Genomic DNA, 6,000 nt, shown 5'->3' on the forward strand with positions numbered 1-6,000 from the left:
TTCCTTCGGGCCTGCAGCAGCCAAATTTGCAATGATGTTTTAAAACTTTTTAAAAATTTAAAAACACAAAAACTGTTGCAGAGAAATTACAGGAAGCAACTTTAACTGAGGAACAAGAGTTTGATCATTATTATTAATTAAACATAGGCTGAGAAAACTGAAAAATAAATGAACTAATAGTCCTGTATGCAGTGAGAGGGAACCTCTCAGTTTGAAATTCAAGATAGCAGGTAAGAAGACTCCACCCCCAAGCCAGTACACAGACACATTCAAATATATACAAACATGCCCCATGTAAAGAACTGAGACAATGTCCATGGCAAAATCCTAACAAAAACAACTATAACAAGTTGTTCTAGTAAGCACTAATCTGCCTACTTTCTTTTCACTGTCCTTACAAGTGGACTAAATTTGGTTCAAATCAGTTAGGTGGTCCACAAGTTAGACCTCTTGTGCCTCAAATATTCATGCATCTGCCATCTTGGATCAGGGTGGATGACATCATTACAAACTATACAATTGAGGTGTCCCTGTGTGTCATTAACTACAACTGTACCGAATTTGGTTGAAATCAGTTAGACAGTCAACAAGTTAGTCCACTTGCACCTCAAACATTCATGTGTCTGCCATCTTGGATTAAGGTGGATGACATCATCACAAACTACACCATTGGGGCATCCCTATGTGTCCCTACAGCTGTAGCAAATTTAGTTCAAATTGGTTAGGCAGTCCACAAGTTAGCCCACTTGCACCTCAAAAGTTCACACATCTATCATCTTGAATCAGGGTGGATGACATTATCACAAACTATGCCATTGAGGTGTCACTCACCACAACTGTACCTAATTTGGTTCAAATTGGTTAGACAGTCCACAAATTAGCCCACTTGTACCTCAGACCTTTACATGTCTGCCATCTTGAATCCAGGTGTATGACATCATCATAAATGATAAATTCACTGAGGTGGCTCTATGTGTCCCTACAACTGTACACGATTTGGTTCATATTGGTCCAGGTGTTGCAAAGTTGATAGGGACACACGGACACACAAAATGCCAGATGATCTCATAAGCCTACTGGAAAGTAGGCTAAGAAATTATTGATGTTCCAAGGAATGGAAATGAAAATTGGCTGGAATGTTCTCCAAAGATTACTGTGTGGGGAGAGTACAACTATTTGTTCATTGTTACCCTAACCCTGACCATAACCCTTTTCTCTGGGCAAAAATGACTGAAATTTTACCCTAAGCATTTGGGGGTAAAGACAAAGAAGGGGTGATAACACAGTGAAAGCTGTAAATACAACAATACTAACACCTGTTTTCCATCTTTACTGAGGTAAAGGTAAAAGGTAAAGGTTGTTGAGTTGAGTTGGTGTTGACTCCTGGTGACCACAGAGCCATGTGGTTTTCTTGGTAAAATACAGGAGGGGTTTACCATTGCCTCCTCCCGTGCAGTATGAGATGATGCTTTTCAACACCTTCCTATATCGCTGCTGCCCGATAGAGGAGTTTCCCATATTCTGGGAAACACACCATCAGGGATTTGAATTCACAGCCTTCTGCTCTCTAGGCAGGTTGCTTCCCCACTGCACCATTAGGTGGCTCTCTTTTGGGGTAGACATTGCCAAAAACCATTATGAGCATTTGTCCCCTGAAATAGTACCAGTGGTCAAAATTTGTGGGCCTGGCTCATAGACTATTCTGGACATATAAAGACCAGCATGGAGGCAGAATTCTACACAGTTATATGCTAAAAAGTAAGCTACACATGTTAAGCATATTAGGCTACCTGTAGTTATGCTCTGGTTGTTCTACAACAATTCCCTGCCTGGCTCAGGTCCCCTCACGGTAATATTTCTGGCTTTGGGCCTGGGGGCTGAGGTAAGTTTTAAACCTTCCATTACAGATGTTTGTCCACACACACTTGGTTTCCATTTATTTGTATGGAATGCAGTGTCTTTATTATCCTAAGCACGGGTATTTAGCTTCATGTCAAAATGCCCTTTTATTTCAGAAAGACTTCTTAAGTAAGCAGCCTACGCCAGTGAAAGAAAACGGAACAGGTGGTGAAGGAGTGGGAAGTGAGGCTTAAAACAGCATGACTCTTCTGGAAGAATCCTAACCCCCCAGGAGGACTGCCACCACTTTGACTTCCACATAGAAAAGGAATGTGATTCTGAGTGAGGCATGTGAGCAGGCTCTTTTCTTTCTACGCTTTCTTTCATCAGCACTTTGGCAGTTTTAGAAGGAAACAGATAACCATTTCTCCACGGCAGAGAACATTAGCCATCCATATTAGGGTTGCCAACCTTCAGGACGGGCCTGGAGCCTCCAGGAATTGGCATGAATTGCCAAGTGACAATTAAAGGCAATCTTGAGGATTTAAATATTATTTTATTTATATTTATATCCAAGGAGCCCAGAGTAGTCTACATGGTTATGGTTATCCTCACAACCCCCCTGTGAGATAGGTTAGGCTGAGAGATTAGTGGCTGGCCCAGAGTCACCCAATGAGGTGAGTCTCACGATCAGTGAAACTCGCCAGAAGGGGGTTTGTGGGGAGAGTGGGCTTAGTGATTGGCCGACTCCGTCATGACTGCTGGCTCCATCACGCACGGCCCTCGGAAGTCCCAGGATGCCCCGCATGAGCGCGCGTGGGCATCCTGGAGAAACCCCCGAGCCTGGGAGGCTGCTTGCCTTCCTGCTTTGGTCGGGGGTCTACTCGTGTGTCGCCGCACGCCACGGCAACACAAAAGCAAAAAGACGTGGTTAACGGAGTGCTTGCTCCGTTAACCTTGTCTTAGGGGAGGGGTATTTTTGAGGGCTAGCTGCCGGGAGTCACATGGCTCATGTTGCAACACACAGCCGCCCAAAAGTGGGGTAGGCTCCCTTAGCCCGCTTTTGGGCAATCATGAAAATCGCCTCAATGAGTTTCATGGCTGAGTGGGAATTTGAAATCAGGTCTCCTCAGTCCTAGTCCAACATTCTAACCACTACACTACACCAGCTCTTTAATGGTTGATAGCATGAAAAATAATGGGGGGAAATGGGGGGGGGATCTCCAGGAATCACTTCAGTCAGAGTTGGCAACGTGTGTGTGTGTGTGTGTGTGTGTGTGTGTGTGTGATATGCACGTCCATCCAATCACATATCACACAAGCCCATAAACATATCACATGTAGAGAGATATGATAAATAAGGGGTGGTCAATTGGAGGCTCTCCACCTGTTGTTGGACTAATATCCAGTGCTTGCAGCTAGGGATGGTGGGAGTTGTAGGAGAGCCTCAGTTGGGCACCCCTGTGATAAACAATCAAAGCTTGTGACATCGTTCTGCTTATGGAAATGTATCATGTTCATGATGGGCATCTTGACATGTGGTTTTCAGAGAAGATCTAAATTAAAATTTGTTTTCCTATGCAGACGCTGACCGGTCAACATGACAGGCAACCCTGTTGTGACATTAGGAATCCTCTGGGTCTGCTGTACAACTTGACAGGCAGCCTAGTGGTGTAGCATGACGGGATCTAAAACTTAAACTTTTAGGTGCTTGCCCAGTGCTCCTTCCATTGTTTTACATTGTTCTGCAGCAGCCCCATTGTCCTACACCATCAGGTCTGCCTTTCATGTTGCACAGCAGCCCTAGTGGGTCCCTAATGTCAGCTTAGGGTTAGGATTAGGGTTAGGGTCATTTCTGTGTAAACCGCTTTGGGAACTTTTGTTGAAAAGCAGTATATAAATATTCATGGTATTTGTATTCGTATTCATCTGTTGGGGTTTGTGATTATTTAGCAGAGTGCCAAGGTAGCTACCATTCCAGTTAACAGAGTGTGGAGTTTAGTTTAGTTTAGTTTAGTTTAGTTTAGTTTAGTTTAGTTTAGTTTAGTTTAGTTTAGTTTAGTTGCTGCAGCTATTTAAGGAGCACGCATGGAGATCACTGCAAAGTCTAAACTAAATTGATTTATTGGTGAAGTTCATTTGGATAGGAAAGACCTAATTCTATCCAAAGGCTACATAATGAATAGTTGGGGTGGTGGAGAGAGATGTTTTCATCTTCTATCTAGGAGGAAAGGAAGAGGATTGATTCACTACAGGAAGTACCCGAGGAGTCAAAGCAGGGGACATAGAGCACAGGCAAGCAGAGACATGTAAGAAGACCCTCTTTAACTATCTCTATTCCCAATGTCCCTAGTGGCCATTAGGATAGTTGGTGCAAAAGGTCGATGCAATGGAATTCCATCTTCAACATTGAAGCTCTTCTCACGATTGGTGAGAAGAGCTTCTTCAGGGTCTGTGGGGAGAGTGGGCTTAGCCGAGAAGACTTAGATGTCTGCTTAGACGAGCAGACGCTCGTAGCTGGTTAGCCGGATCAGTTGCCCACACAGCTGCTGGCTCCGTTACGGAGCTGGAGGGGGCTGTGGGGATCGGGGGCTGTGTGGCCCCCAGAAGTTCCAGGATGCCCCGCGTGAGTGCACAGGGCATCCTGGAGAGACCTCCGAGCCCAGGAGGCAGCTTGCAGCCTCCCGGTCGGGGGTCTACTTGTGTGTTGCCACACACCATGGTGACACATGAGGAAAAAATGAGGTTAACAAAGCTCTCAGTCCATTAACCTCATTTAAAGGGAGGGGGCATTAGGTGGGCTAGCTGCCTTGAGAGCACTGGGCTTGCCTGCTAGCCCGGTAGTTCCCACAATCATTGGAAAGCAGGCTAAGCTCCCTTAGCCCACTTTCCAGGGATCATGGGAATAGCCTCTTTGTCTACACTGACTGGCAGCGGCTTCTCGAAGGTTACAGGCAGGAGTCTCTCCCAGCCCTATCTGGAGATGCCAGGGAAGGAACTAGGAACCTTCTGTATGCAAGCATGCAGATGCTCTTCCCAGAATGACCCCATCCCCTAAGGGGAATATCTTATGGTGCTCACGTGTAGTCTCCCATTCAAAGCCTGAAAGTACACTTTTTCATGGCCTCCATCTCTTGCATGGGGAGGAAGGTTTAAAGTGTCTAGTTAATCAGTCTGGCCAACATACTGTGCAACATTCCATCTGCCTTTTAATGGAACATGCACACAGTTATGTAGGAGTGCTTTTGTGCAAAATGCAAGAATTGCACAAACGCAATTGTGTGATTGACAGCCATTATTTTCATTGCAGTTTTCAGCTAACTTTGAAGTACTTTTTAAAGGAAAACTGTAACAGCTAGAACAATTATTATTATTTCTATAGGTATTGTATGAGTAACAGTTGACAGCACATTGAATTCTGAAATTTAGGGAAAATCTCCATTCTCACATCTTGCACAAGAGCACTCTTGCGCAACTGTGCACACATTTTGTTAAAAGGCAGACAGGACATTGCACAGTAAGTCAGCTAGTATTTTCATCTCTGGTCTAGGGATGTCTGTGGATGGTCTATGGAACTGGTTTTGCTGGACCGGTTTGCTGGACCAGTTCACGGACCGGTTCGGGGGTCTACTGGTAAAGGGGAATCCAGTGAGAATTCCTGTTTACCAGTAAAGTGGCAGGGGGGCTTCCCTAAGGTTAGAGAGGGGGCAGGAGGGGAATCAGAGAAACTTAATTTAATTTTTAGCTGTGGCAGCAGCAGGGGCCAGTCCATCTCGCACATCCCTACTCCATTTTAAGGTTGTGCTGTAGTTTTATAAATCACAATACTGGCATAAGTTGATCTGTATCTCTTCTTCAAGGCTAATTTCTGTTATATTTAAACCATTTGAACAAACTATAAGTGATGTCTTAATTTCAGTCAAGTGAAGGGCAAGGAGATACATATATTGAGCCCAATTTTTATATGATAACTGAGATTCTTTGGAAGTAGGACACTCATTTACAGAATCTGTCTTTCTCCTTTCACGTTGGGGAATTTGACCAGCAGAGTGGAGACTACAGGATCTGCTCTGTTTGTCCCTCACAAACCACACTCTTGGGTCAAATGAGGCAGTGGCTTTGAAGAATTTTATAGGGAGCAGTGTGCATGCCTTTTTGATG

This window comes from Hemicordylus capensis, chromosome 6 (assembly GCF_027244095.1).
Source record: "Hemicordylus capensis ecotype Gifberg chromosome 6, rHemCap1.1.pri, whole genome shotgun sequence".
In the NCBI taxonomy this organism is placed as follows: Eukaryota; Metazoa; Chordata; class Lepidosauria; order Squamata; family Cordylidae; genus Hemicordylus; species Hemicordylus capensis.